The sequence below is a fragment of the Dama dama genome, chromosome 20 (genome assembly GCF_033118175.1).
Source record: "Dama dama isolate Ldn47 chromosome 20, ASM3311817v1, whole genome shotgun sequence".
Taxonomy (NCBI): Eukaryota; Metazoa; Chordata; class Mammalia; order Artiodactyla; family Cervidae; genus Dama; species Dama dama.
Window position 1 is genome coordinate 17,049,643 of NC_083700.1, and position 13,896 is coordinate 17,063,538.

At 44.4% G+C, this 13,896-nt stretch overlaps 1 non-coding gene across 1 annotated transcript; it reads right to left on the minus strand.

Moving 5' to 3' along the window:
* Positions 1-12,991: 12,991 nt before the first annotated feature.
* On the minus strand, positions 12,992-13,093 carry LOC133041803 (U6 spliceosomal RNA). The gene has a single exon (XR_009689373.1). It is a non-coding gene; the product is annotated as a U6 spliceosomal RNA (small nuclear RNA).
* Positions 13,094-13,896: the final 803 nt, after the last annotated feature.

The window sequence follows — 13,896 nt, forward strand, 5'->3', positions numbered from 1 at the left end:
CTTCCTCCCTCAACTCCATCCTTCTCCTTCTGTCCCACCTGCTTTGGTGGTGGAGGGCCTGTCCCTGGTTCTCTGCAGTGATTCACTCCCCGCTAGTGGTCCATCCCTCCATCTAGGACTTGGCTGCATCAATTAACTCCTTTCTGTTGGATTTCCCAGTGTCTCCATCTGCGCCTGTCCTAAAACAGCTTCCGTTCTGTCTACTGACCCCTCAATTACCATCTCAGTTTTCTGTTCCTTTTACTCCTTCACACCCTACAATTGGACCTCCGCTCCCATCTCTTCTGAAACGGCTTCTTACAGGTCACCCACCATGGACACATGTCTTCAGTTCTCACTCTGGGCCTGGCTGCATCTGTGGAGACGACCACCCACTCCCTCTCTCTTGAATTCACTTTTCTTGGTTCTCCTGCCTCTTCTGCTCCTGCCTTTTCTATTTCTGACTCCTCCTCTCCTCTTGTCCTAGAAATACAGGTGTTCTTCAGGCCCTTGCCTTCTGTTCTCTCTCTTCCCTCCCTCCCTTGGTGAGCTCATCTTCATGTGGATGACTCCCAAATATTCTTGCTTCGCTACACATGCCACTAGTTATACTCAAACCAGCCTTGTCATAAACTCTCCAAGTCTGCTCCTTGCCTTCCGTGTTCCATTGCTCAAACTATAGCACGGTGCTCAGGCTGAGACCAATCTCTCAGACTTTTGAAACCTCGATGAAAAACTCGCCGGAAAGGTCACAAGAAGTTTCGGTTTTTAGAAGTGATGACTTCAATTCTCTTTTTGGAGCAGGCAGTTCCTTTGTTTCAGAAAAATTGCCCAAAGCAGTCCCTTCATTATATGCGTGTAAAGTAAGCATTTACCCATTGTTCTCAGGGAGACGTGAAGTCATGGGGTCCTTGAGTGCATTCCCAGCTGCCCAGTCATTCTGTTTGGTAATAGCAACTCATGCATGTAGTTGAGTCAGAGCTCTGCCTCTGAGACTTTCTTACTTTCAGGGGTGGTGGTTGGGGTGGGTGGTGGTTGGGGTGGGTGGTGGTTGGGGTGGGTGGTGGTTGGGGTGGGTGGTGGGGAGTTGTGGGGAGAAGTATTTCTTGAATCTTTGTGAATATGGGGGACCCTGAGCAGCAGACTGCTGTTTGTTCTTCAGTGTTGAGTGTTCTTGTCGGGCCAGCAGCCCGTGGGGCATCCAGAGCCGAGTAAAGACCGACTGGCAGGATCCATGGTCCCCGCACCTCGCCGGGAGGAGAGACTGAAGCCAGAGCAGTCTGGCCCTGGTGATCCCACCTGGATTGGATGGGCTGCAGGTCCTCTATGTGTGTGACTGTGGTGTCACTTCCTCACTAGGCTAAAGGCAGCCTGAGGGCGGGGACTCTGCATCTGGCCTGTGAAGTAATGAATGGATAAATACTGTGTTCTGCTGTCCCTGGGGTCATAGAGCAGGAGCACCCTCTCTTGGTAGGTTGGGGTTTCTCCCAAGGGCCCATCATCCCGGGAAGCAGATGCTCCTGACTAAGGAAGGCAGATATCTGCCTGGTTATGGGGGAGTCATCTTTTTTCCCTCTGCAGGTGGGCTGGGAGTGCATTATGGAGGGCCTGTGGGCCCCGGAAGTGGCCCCTTCTCTGGTAGCTGGGGTTGTTTATCCTCTCTCTGTATGCTTGTCTTCCATCACCCTCAGAAAGAGTCTGAAGGCACAGCCAGTGGGCCTGCCCGTCGGGTTTGTGGGGCTGGGGTGAGAGGCCTACATAATATTACATGGCCAAATACTTAAAAGTTATAAGGAAAACAAACTGTTTTCTTTATAAATAATAAAACACTTTCTAACCTTCTACTTTGACAAATGTAACTTTATAACAACAAACCTAGGAAATAATGTAACTCAAAGTTGGCAACATAATCAAAACTGATTGAATTTAATTTTGTGCATGTCCGGGTGTTCTGTTAATGGGCCAGAGATGACTGGGTAAGTAATAAAGATAAATATCATTCATAAATTATTATATAATTTCCATGGAATTGATTTTTCTTGTCTTTATTTTAATAAAACCACTAATTATATTGATTTGATCAAGATTTTCCCTAGTTTGTGTGCTGTTGATAGCAATGAACTAAAGGATAAAAATACAAAGAACACTTTCCAAAAAGTACGGACCTTGAATTGTTTCATTAATTCAATGTAAACTGAAACAAATGTAAAACAGTATAAAGTGAAAATTAATTACCATATATTTTCAAAGAAATCCCTTTTCTTCCAAAAATCATCTATTAAAATGCACACTAGTTTAAATAGAAAAGTATAAAAATGTAAAGCAAATATTTCAAATAAAGCTGATGACTTAAACTTTTATTTTATGAAAATTCAGTTAAATCTTTTTTTCCTTTGGCTACACCTTGACTTGTGGGATCTTAGTGCCCTGACCTGGGATTGAACCCAGGCCACACAGTGAAAGCTTGGAATCCTAACCACTAGGCCATCAATTGAATCTTATTACATGCTTTTATAAGCATAAAACTATTTCCTTCTCTAGTATTCAGCATTCTTCTGGTGGCCAATGTAAAGAATCAGTGCCAAGCTGTATGCATTTCCATCTAGACCTCCACATTTACAAATCGAGGAGTAATACGAATGATTTAATATTGAAAATATTTCTCAAAAAATCACATGTAAGAGTTGCGAATACTTTGCTCATTCCTGAATACTCTATGATTGTAGCAGGAAGTGAAGCAAGAACATCAACACCCCCTTCCTGGGAAAGGAGGTAGTGTCACATGATCTGAAAGGAAGGATTTGGCAAATGGATTACTTCTTTTCATTTACTGAGGACTTCCTCAGGACTATCTTCCTGGCCCTCTAAAGCAGGTTCATCTCCAGCACTGGCTGCACCATGGCCCACACCTTGTCCTGGCCCCGGGCTTAGTTGTCTTCGACGGGAAGCCATGGGGCGAGAGACACAGAAGAATGTGGGTCACAACAGAGGATGTTTAGGGTTGTACCCTGCACTGTGCGTGCCCTGAGCTACGCTTTTGAGTGAGGGAGGTGTCTGTGTGTGTCTGTATGTATGTTTATTATTAACAGCTGTATTCTAACAGTACTGACATACCATACCACTCGCCCATTTCAAATGAATAGGCCAGTGGTTTTTAGTATGTTCACAGAGTTGTGCAACCATTACCACCAATTCAGAGTATCTTATTTTTTTATCAACTACTAAAGAAATGCTGCACCCATGAGCTGTCACCTGTCCTTCTCCCCTCGCCCAAGTCCCTGGCAACTACTGGTCTACATCCTTCTGTATGAATTTGCCTATTCTGGACATTAAATATAAACAGTATCATAACATGTGCCTTTTTGTGATTGACTTTTTTTACTTAGCATAATGTTTTCAAGGCTTGTCCAAGCTGAAGCATGTATCAGCACATCATTCCTTTCTGTGCCTGAATGAGATTCCAGTTTTGGAGAGACCACATTTTGTTTACCCAGTTTCCTGTTGATGGACATTTGGACTGTTTCCACTTTTTGTGGCTATTGTGAATAATGCCGCAGTGAGCATTCATGTACAAGCTTTTGTGTGGATATGTTTCTGTTCTCTTGGAGATATACTTAAGAGGGAATGGAATTGCTGAGTCACTCGTGTTCTTTAACAATATTTCTGTGTATGCGTATGTGTTTGGGTATATGCATGTGTGTGTGTGTGTGTGTGTGTGTGCACGCGCATGCAGGAGGTCCCAGGACAGGGCTCCTTGGCCTTGGTCTAAGAATGGTGCTGGCAGCCTAGTTTCTGTAGTGCAGTGGGGAACGAAAGCAGAGGTTTTTGTCACACTGGTGCTGGGCGGCTAGAAAGGCATATAGGGCCAGAGTGGTAGCAGTCAGTCAATTGCAGTTTGGGTAATTTACATGAAATGTGGTCGACCTTATTTTGTGGTCCCAGTGTGGTGGGGTGTTACCCTCCTGGTTTAGGTCCATTGCACTCCTCATCATCCAGGCTTACAATCTGTGACTCTTGTCTCATCAATAGCTCTCATGCCTGGCCTCTTCTCTGTACTCCCTCTGCCACTGTCCTAGTTCAACTGCCTGCCATTTATTACCTCTTGATTGCCTTCGGTATTTTCTGGTCACTGGCTTCCCTGGTGGCTCAGTGGTAGAGAATCTGCCTGCCAATGCAGGCAGATGTAAGAGACGCGGGTTCGATCCCTGGGTCAGGAAGACCCTCTGGAGGAGGGCACGGCATTTTTGCTGGGAGAATCCCCATGGACAGAGGAGCCTGGCGGGTTGCAGTCCATAGGGTTGCACGGAGTTGGACACGACTGAAGCGGTTTAGCACACATACACGTATGCCAGTGCAGGAGACACGGGTTTGATCCCTGGGCGGGGACGATCCCATATGCTGCAGAGCAACTAAGTCTGTGCGCCACAACTACTGAGCCTGTGCTCTAGAGTCTGTGAGCTTCACCTACTGAGTCCAGGCGCCCTAGAGCCATATATCGGAACTACTGAGCCCGAGCGCGGCAACCACTGAAGCCTGCACATCGAGAGCCTGTGCTCAGCCACGAGAGAAGCCACAGCAATGAGAAGCCTGTGCACCACACCTAGAGTATCCTGAGCAGCAGTGAAGATCCAGCACAGCCAAAAATAAAAAATAAATAAAGTAGAAAATTTCCGGTCACAGAAATAATGTATGGATATACAAGCCCAACACATTGCAGAAATATAAAATCTAAAAAGTAGAACCTCCCTGCATACAGAATCCCCTCAAAATAACGGTCACAAACAGTTTAGTGCATTCTCTTCCAACATTTTTATACACATATTAACATATTTTATTTCTTTTTAAAAACAAAAATAGGATAGTATTGTGTACGTGGCTCATTCTGCAACTTGTTTTTCTCCCCTATTGGACTATATTAGATGTCTTTTCTAGAAAATACGTATAAATCTGCCTCATTCTTTTAAGTCTATTGTGCAGTTATACAATAGTTTATGTAACGAGTTCCCTATTTATGGACATTTGAGTTATTGCCAAGTTTCTGCCATGATAAATAGTGCTGCAGTGTTTTTGTATACATTTCTCTTTATGCATTTGTGGGAGTTTGTCTGCAGGATAAACATCCAGAAGTGAAAATGTTGGGTCAGAGAACACAGACATTTAATATTTTAAATAGATACTACCAAAGTTGCCTCTAGAAACATTTGTTGTTGTTCAGTCGCTCAGTTGTGTCTGACTCTTTGCGACCCCATGGACTGCAGCATGCCAGGCTTCCCTGTCCCTCACGATCTTCCAGAGGTTGCTCAAACTCATGTCCATTGAGTTGGTGATGCCATCCAACCATCTCATCCTCTGTTACCCCCTTCTTCTCCTGCCCTCAATCTTTCCCAGCAGCAGGGTCTTTTCTAATGAGTTGGCTCTTCGCATCAGGTGGCCAAAGTACTGGGGCTTCAGCTTCAGCATCAGTCCTTCCAATGAATCAGGGTTGATTTCCTTTAGGATTGACAGGTTTGACCTCCTTGCTGTACAAGGGACTCTCAAAAGTCTTTTCCAGCACCACAGTTCGAAGGCATCAATTCTTCAGTGTTCAGCCTTTTTTTATTGTCCAGCTCTAACATCTGTACATGACTACTGGGAAAATCATAGCTTTGACTATATGGACCTTTGTAGCAAAGTAATGTCTCTGCTTTTTAATACACTGTCTAGGTTTGTCATAGCTTTCCTTTCAAAGAGCCAGCGTCTTTTAATTTCATGGCTCCAGTCACCATCCACAGTGATTTTGAAATCCAAGAAAATAAAGTCCGTCACTGTTTCCATTCTTTCCCCATCTATTTGCTATGAAGTGATGGGACCGGATGCCATGATCTTTGTTTTTTGAAGCATTACATAGTTTATAGTGTCATTCTCAGTTCATGAGAATGCTGGTTTTCCTGCCCCTGCCAGCCCTGGATATTTTTGACTGTTGCCTTTTATCAATCTTGGCAGCATGTCCTCTTGCCTCCCCTGTGGCATCAGTTTCCTAAAGCCCCCTCTACTCCCAGCTTCTCTCCTTTTGCATGTCAATCTTCCATTACCTAGTTTTAATAATGACCTTGACAACTTAAAAAACCCGTCTAAAAGATTGAAATAGGCTTGTCCAGGACACCTTTATTCAGCCAATCGACACATAGTCATTGCCTATTAGTCAGGTGCCAGGCACTGTCTAAGCGCAGCACTGAATGAGCACGATAAGGCCTCTGCTGTTGTGGAGTTTAGTTCTTGTAGTGGAGGACGGGTCACAAAGGAAGAAGCAGAAAATGATCGAGCACTTAGTCTGCGTGTGAGGTCGCTTCAACCTTAGGGACTGTAGCCCACCAGGCTCCTCTGTCCATGCGATTCTCCAGGCAAGAATCCTGAAGTGGGTAGACACTCCCTTCTTCAAGGGATCTTCCCAACCCAGGGATCGAACTCGCGTCTCTTATGTCTCCTGCATCAGCAGGTGGGTTCTTTACCACTAGCACCACCTGGGAAGCCCAACAGTCAGTTTACTTACTAGACAGTTAAGTGTTATTCTGAGAAGTAATACAGGGAGACATGATGGTTACTGGGAGGTTGGTTGAGGTTGAATGGTCAAGAAAAGAACTTCTGAGGAAAAAAAACACATAAACCGAGCTCTGAAGGACAAGAGCCAAGATTGGGGAGGAGTCTGCTAGGCAGTGGGAGCACCACGTGCAAAGGCCAGAAAGGAGGAAGGAGCTTGGCTTCTCAGGGGGGACGCTGAGAGAGGATGATGGACGATTGGGTGGAGTGTGGATTGCTGCCACCGCCCTACAGTTTTGTTGTGGAGGGGGAGGAAAGCTTGGGGCGAGCACCTGGAAGGGGACATGAGATTGTGGGAAGATTTTTACGGACACGAGATGCTGAAGCGTGCTTACATGCCGATGGGTGGCTTTGGTAGAAGAGAAGCTTGTGATGCAGGTATGAGGGCCTGGGCAGGAGCCATGGCCTTGAGGAGCAGGGGAGGGTGGAATCAAGGCACCTGGATGGACCTAGGACATTATCCCTCCTCACGGGAGGTACGCAGACAGGTGGTCTTGATGTGAGGAGGCCAGTGGTTTGTGGTAAGGAGAGGAGGGGGTTCCTATCAGATTGCACCAGGTTTTTCCCCAGGAAGTATAAAGCAAGGTCATTGGCGTGGTGGTGGTATGAAGCGGCAGGGGTGTGAGGAGAATGTAGGAGGTGTGAAGAGTGAGGGGAGGAGAGTGTATATCACTTTGGAGTCTGGGGAAATGTCATTCTGAGGAGGCAGACGGGGCTCACTGAGCATGCGGGTGCCCATTTGAAATGAAAAAAAAAATTTATTTGGCTGCGCTGGGTCTTTTGTGGCAGCATGGGGAATCTTCCAGTTGCAGCATGCGAACTCTTAGTTGCCACATGTGGATGTGGAGTCTAGTTCCCTGATCGGGGATCAAACCTGGGCCCCCTGTCTTGGGAGTGTGGAGTCTTAGCGACTGGACCACCGGGAACGTCCCCCCGTCTGAGCTTGACTTACAGCTGTGCCCAGCTGTTGACTCGGAGGGAATCCTTCTGTTCTTCCAGGCCCAGCAGTCCCACTCCTAGCTTTGCTCGCTCACCTCCTTAGTTGGGAGCATGAGGCAGGAAGCCAGGTGAATTCTGCACCTGAGAGCTGGCAGGAGGAGGCAGGCGAGGCGGGAGGGCCAGCAGTGGAGGAAAGACAAGCAGGCCCATGCCCCCAGCTCAGGAAGGCAGTGACCCTGGGCAGCGGCAGGAGCCCTGGCAGGGCTGGAGGCTAATTTTAGAAGGCCTCCAGGTTCCATTGTTCCGGGTGAAGCTGGGCAGGAGAGGTGGTGGCTTGGGGCGGTGATACCAGTGTGGGAAAGGAAGCGAGGCTTCGTGTGAGAAGGATGGAAACTCTGAGGGTGGTGTGCAGGTTTCGGCCCTTGGGGACGTTCTGCCCCGGTTCCCACGGGCAGGTAGGAAGTCACCCCTCCCCTGACTCCTTTCTGCCGTGGGTAGCTTTTCCATCGTCCTGCTGAGCACGTGGTCGGCTAGAACCCTCAGCTCCCACGCCCATCCAGCACTGTTGTCCCCCGGCCAGCTCTCAGGCCGGTGGAGGGTAAATGCCAGTCCATCAGAGGAGCACAGTGACTCTGTGCGACTGTCCCCACTGCTGGTGAGGCAGCTAGGTCCGCTTTACATGGAGGGATTTGAGGCCCAGATGCAGCCAGTGACTGCCCAATGTCTCAATTTGGTAGCTGCGCCCTGTCAAGATCTACCAGCTGGTGGTTTAGTCACTGTTGTGTCTGACTCTTGCAACCCCATGGACTGTAGCCCGCCAGGCTCCTCTGTCCATGGGGTTCTCCAGGCAAGAATCCTGGAGTGGGTTGCCATTTCTTTCTCCAGGGGATCTTCCCGACCCAGGAATTGAAGCTGGGTCTCCTGCACTGCAAGCAGGTTCTTTACTGACTGAGCTATGAGGGAAGGCATGATCTACCGGGGGCTTCCTAGATTTCTGGAAGGACAGAATACTGTTGTTGCCCTGGTGAGGTTGGCTGCTGTTCGCACAGCAGACTGTAGGCACAGTGGAGTTGCTTTTCTGAGAATTCGTCTAAGAAGAGAGGCAGTGCAGGGGTCCAAGGACGGGCCCCCACCAGGAGCTAGCTGCGTGACCTTGAGCAAGCCATTTAATCTCTGGGAGACCCCAGGTCCTCATCTGCTAGGTGGGGCCCAGAATCCCTGGCTGGTTCTCAGCTCGGATGAGATAACATGCTGGAAAGCACTGCGCAAGAAGGAACTCTTATCAACATGAAGCTGTAAGGCCACATCAAAGGCTGGATTTTTATCTCAGCCCAAGGGGAAAAGGCTTGCTTCTCAAAAAGGAAAAAGGATTCATTATAATTATGTGAGGGTTTCATGACTAGGTGGATCTTGTTGTTAAAGTCTCATGACTGAAGGGCACGCAGGGGAGAGGGATGAGGCGTGCCCAGGCTAGGAAAATTCCAGACCCCGTTGGTCTCCAAGGTCCTCTCGAGGTGGAGAGCTCTTACAGGTAGGGAAAGCCATTCAAGAAGGCCACTTGCATGATTTAGAATTCTGAAGATGACTTGATAGCTGGGTATGTTCTTTGTTGCTTAATAGGTTTTTTCCAGTTAATTCTCCTGGGTTCTTTCCATTTCCTGGGCAGGAGGAGTCGGCTTTAATATATCCCCACTGGCAGTAAGCTGCTGCATGGTGAACGGAGGTGAGAAGGTGCCGATTCGAGGGGGAGAGAGGACTTAGCTTCAGGGTTGGAGGGACATCAGGCTGTCCCCAAGGTGACAGATTCAGCTGATCATTCTTACTTCTCTTGTTACCTGGCAAAAACCTGCTTAGCCTATAAATCAAAGGTCAAATGATGTCCCCTCTGGGAAGACTTCCCCAGTATTATCAGACAAAATTAATGAGCTCTCTTCTATGCTCCTATATCAATAAGGTTGCTTTTAAGATGCAAGTAAGAGGAAATTCCATTCAAATGAACTTAAATAATAAAGAGAATTTATTATCTAGATGCCTAAGAAGAACCTAGCTTCAGGCATGGGTTGATCAGGACTCCAGCTCTTTTCGTCATTTGTTCTCTAGATTCTAGCCCCTTCAGATGTGTTGGCTTTGTTTTCAGATTGACTTCTCTCAAGGAGTCAAGATGGCAGCCACCAGCGATAAAGACTACATTCATCCTTCTTGACTTAAGGGCAGAAAGAGAGAATGTGTTCTTCCCTAGCCATAGAGCAAAAGCCTTAAGCCCCACTGTGGTTAGACTGACCTGAAGTGGATAAGAGAATCCACGCACCAGTTAATAGTATAGCTTCTCTTACTGAATCAGTCAGTGTGTGGTACAAACAATGAAATTATGCCAGGCAGATCACCTTGGAACTGGAGTGAGAGCAATCTCATCCAAGCACGTGGCTCCTACAAAGTAGGAGTGGGGTGGTTCCCAGAGGGAGAGTTTTTAGGACAGAGATGAGGGCAATTATTGCCGGGAATGTAACCAACTAATGCCCACTATACTCCCACGGCACTTGGCATTCTGTACTAAAATCGGGTGCATTTTGTTAGGCTCTCCAATTCCCCTTAGTTATGTTGAAGTTCAGTTTATAATTTTTTCTTTTATAGACCGTGCTTTTACTATTGTATCTATTGATCTATAGATTCAACACAATCCCAATCAAAACCCCAGTCTGACCCAAGGTCACAAAGATTTTCTCCTATGTTCTCTTCTAGAAGTTTTATAAATTTAGGTTTTACATTTAAGCCTATGATCCATTTTAAGTTGATTTCTGTATGTAGTGTGAGGTATAGACTGTTAGATTTTTTTTTTTGCATATAGATATCCAGTTGTTCTGGCATCATTTATTGAAAAGACTATCTTTTCTCTACTGAACTGCCTTTCCACACTTGTTGAAAATCAGTAGTACACATATGAGTGTGTGCTAAGTCACTTCAGTCGTGTCCGACTCTGTCTGACCGTACGGATTGTAGCCCACCAGGCTCCTCTGTCCATAGGATTCTCCAGGCAAGAATACTGGAGTGTGTTGCCATGCCTTTCTCAAGCGGATCTTCCCCACCCAGGGATCAAACCTGAGTCTCCTGCATTGGCAGGCAGGTTCTTTAACCACTAGCACCACTGGGGAAGCCCTGTGTACACGTATGTTTAGGAATTTCTATTCCTTTCAGTTGATTTATTTGTCTAGTTTTAAAAGCAAACTCCACACTGTCTTAATTATTTTAGCTAGATAATTAGTCTTCAAATCAGGTAGTGTAAATCCTCCAACTTTGTTTTTTCAAGGTTTTTTCAGCTCCTCAAGGTCCTTTGCTTTTCCACATACATAAACTTTAGAATAAACTCGTAAATATCTATAAAAAAGCTGGCTGGGGTTTTGATTGGGATTGCACTGAATCCCACAGACACTTTGGGAGAATTGGCATTTTAACATCCTTGAGTTTCTGATCCATCACTGTGGTATATATCTCTCCACTTATTTAGATCTTTAATTCTTCTCAGCCATGTTTTGTAATTTTTAGTGCACAGATGTTGCATGTCTTTGACCAGATCTACCCCTATGTCATAGTTTTAAAACTACTAAAATTGTCATTTATTTTGTTGTCATTACTTATTTATTGCTAATAAGTAGAAATACAATTGAGTTTTGTATATTGATCTTGTATCCTGCAACTTCATTGAATTCACTTAGCATTTCCAGTAGCTTTTTTAGAGAACTTCATCAAATTTTCTCCATAGATGATTATGTCATCTCTGAATAGAGACAGTGTTTTTTGTTTTTTGCTTTGTTTTGTTTAGTCACTAAGTCATGTCTGACTCTTTTGAGACCCTCTAGACTATAGCCTGCCAGGCTCTTTTGTCCATGGGATTTTTCCCAGGCAAGAATGGTGGAATGTGTTGCCATTTCCTCCTCCAGGGGATCTTCCTGACCCAGGGATAGAACCCATATCTCCTGTGTCTCCTGCATTGCAGGTGGATTCTTTATCGCTGAGCTACCAGGGAAGCCCAAGGCAGTTTCACGTCTTTCTAATATGGATGTCTTTTATTTCTTATCTTGTTGTGCTGGCTAGAAACTTCAGTACCATCATCAGAATAGGTGATGAGTTTGGATGTCACCCATTCCCAGTCTTGGGCAGAAAGCCCTTAGACTTTAACCATTATGTATGCTGTTAACCATAGTTATTTTTGTAGATGCCTTTTATCAGAATGAGGAGGTTTGTTCTATTACTGGTTCGCTGAAGGTTTTTAATCAGGAATGTGTGTTGGATTTCATCAAATACCTTTGCCACATCTAAAAGTATCTTTTTTTCTTTTTAAGTTGGTTATTAATAACTAGGGGATTATATTGATTGATTTTCAAATGTTAGACCAACTTTGCCTTTGTTGGCTAAATCTCACTTGATTGTGGTATTTTATCCTTTATATATATACATATATATATATTCTTTTCATATATAGCAAAATTCGATTTGCTAAATTTTGGTTTAGAATTTTTGTATCTATGTTTATGAGGAATTTTGGCCTTGTTTTCTTTTAATGCCTTTGTCTTGTTTTGGTATCAGAGTAATTCTAGCCTCATAGAATGAGTTAGGAGTACTTCTTCCTCTTATTATCTGAAAGAGTTTGTGTAAAATTGGTATTATTTCTTCCTTGTATACTTGGTAGAATTCATCAGTCAAGACACGCAGGGCTGGGGTTTCTTTGTGGGAAGATTTTAAGCAAGGAAATTTCCTTAATAAATATAGGATTATTCACATTATCTATTTCTTTCTGTATGAATTTTGGTAGTTTGCGTCTTTCAAGCAATTTGTCCATTTCATTTAAGTTGTCAAATTTATTGGCATAGAGTTGTTTTCAATATTTCCTCATTATTTTCTTAATACCTAAGAATGTGGAGGTTTGTTACTTTCTCAGTCCTGATGTCGATGAATTTTTGTCTTTCCTCTTTTTCCTGATTGATTTGGCTAGAGATTCATCAGTTTTTAAAAAGAACATTTTACCAGTTTATTTAAGGATATACAGAGATACACAGGGCAATGTCTGGGAGGGTCCTGAGCACCGGAGTTTCTGTCCCTGTGGAGCTGGGGACCATTGTGCTACCTCCGTGTGGGTGTGTTCACCAACCTGCAAGCTCCCCGAACCCCGTGCTATTGGGATTTTATGGAGGCTTCCTCGTGTCGGCATGATCAATTTTAATTAACTCCATTTCTAGCCTCTCTCCCCTCTCTGGAGGATGAGGAGTAGGACTGAAAACTTCAGGCTTCTAATCACAGCTTGGTATTTCTGATAACTAGCTGTTATCCTGGAGTCAAGAGATTCATCAATTTCATTAATGTTCTCAAAGATGCAACTTTTGGTTTGATAGATTTTTTTCCCTTAATTTTTTTAGGTTTTCTATTTCATTGATTTCCACTGATATTCCTTTCTTTCATTTGCTTAGGTTTTTAATTTTCTCTTCTTTTCTTAACTTTTTCTTTTAAAATATGGAATGCTTTCACCAATTTGCCTGTCATCCTTACCCAGGGGCCATGATAATCTTCCCTGTATTGTTCCTGCATTGGCAGGCAGATTCTATTCCACTAGCGTCACCTGGGAAGCCCTGTATGGTTTCAATTTTAGTATATGTGCTGCTGAAGGGAGCACCCCAACTTCTTAACATTAAAGCTAAAGTCATTTGTTTGAGATCCTTATTCTTTAAAAAAAATTTTTTTGGCTGTACCTTGCAGGACCTTGGTTCTCTGACCAGGGATTGGATCCACACATCCTGCAGTGGAAGTGCAAAATCTTAACCACTGCACGATTCTTTATTTTTTTCTAATACAGGTATTTGGTGCTATAACTTTTAAGTATTGTTTCGTGGCAAATTATAATTTGTCTGTTTTCTTTTCATCCAAAATACTTTCTATTGTCCCTTTTGATTTCTTCTTTGACCCATGGATTATTTGGAGGTGTGTTACATGGTTTCCAAATGGTTGAGGATATTGCTGAGATCTTTCTGTAATTTTTTTTGCATTTTTTATTTTGTACTGGGGTACAGCCGATTAACAATGTTGTGATAGTTTCAGGTGAACAGCCAAGGGACTAAGCCATACATATACATGTATCCATTCTCCGCCAAACCCAGCTCCCATCTAGGCTGCCACATAACATTGAGCAGAGTTCCATGTGCTATACAATAAGTCCTTGTTGGTTATCCATTTGAAATATCTCTGTGTGTACATGACCATCCCAAACTCTCTAACTATCCCTACCAGCCCCCATCTCTTGCAACCATAAGTTCATTTTCTAACTCTGTGAGTTTTTTTTTTTTTTTGTTTTGTAAGTAAGTTTATTTGTATCATTTCTTTTTAGATCCCACACATAAGGGATATCATATGATATTT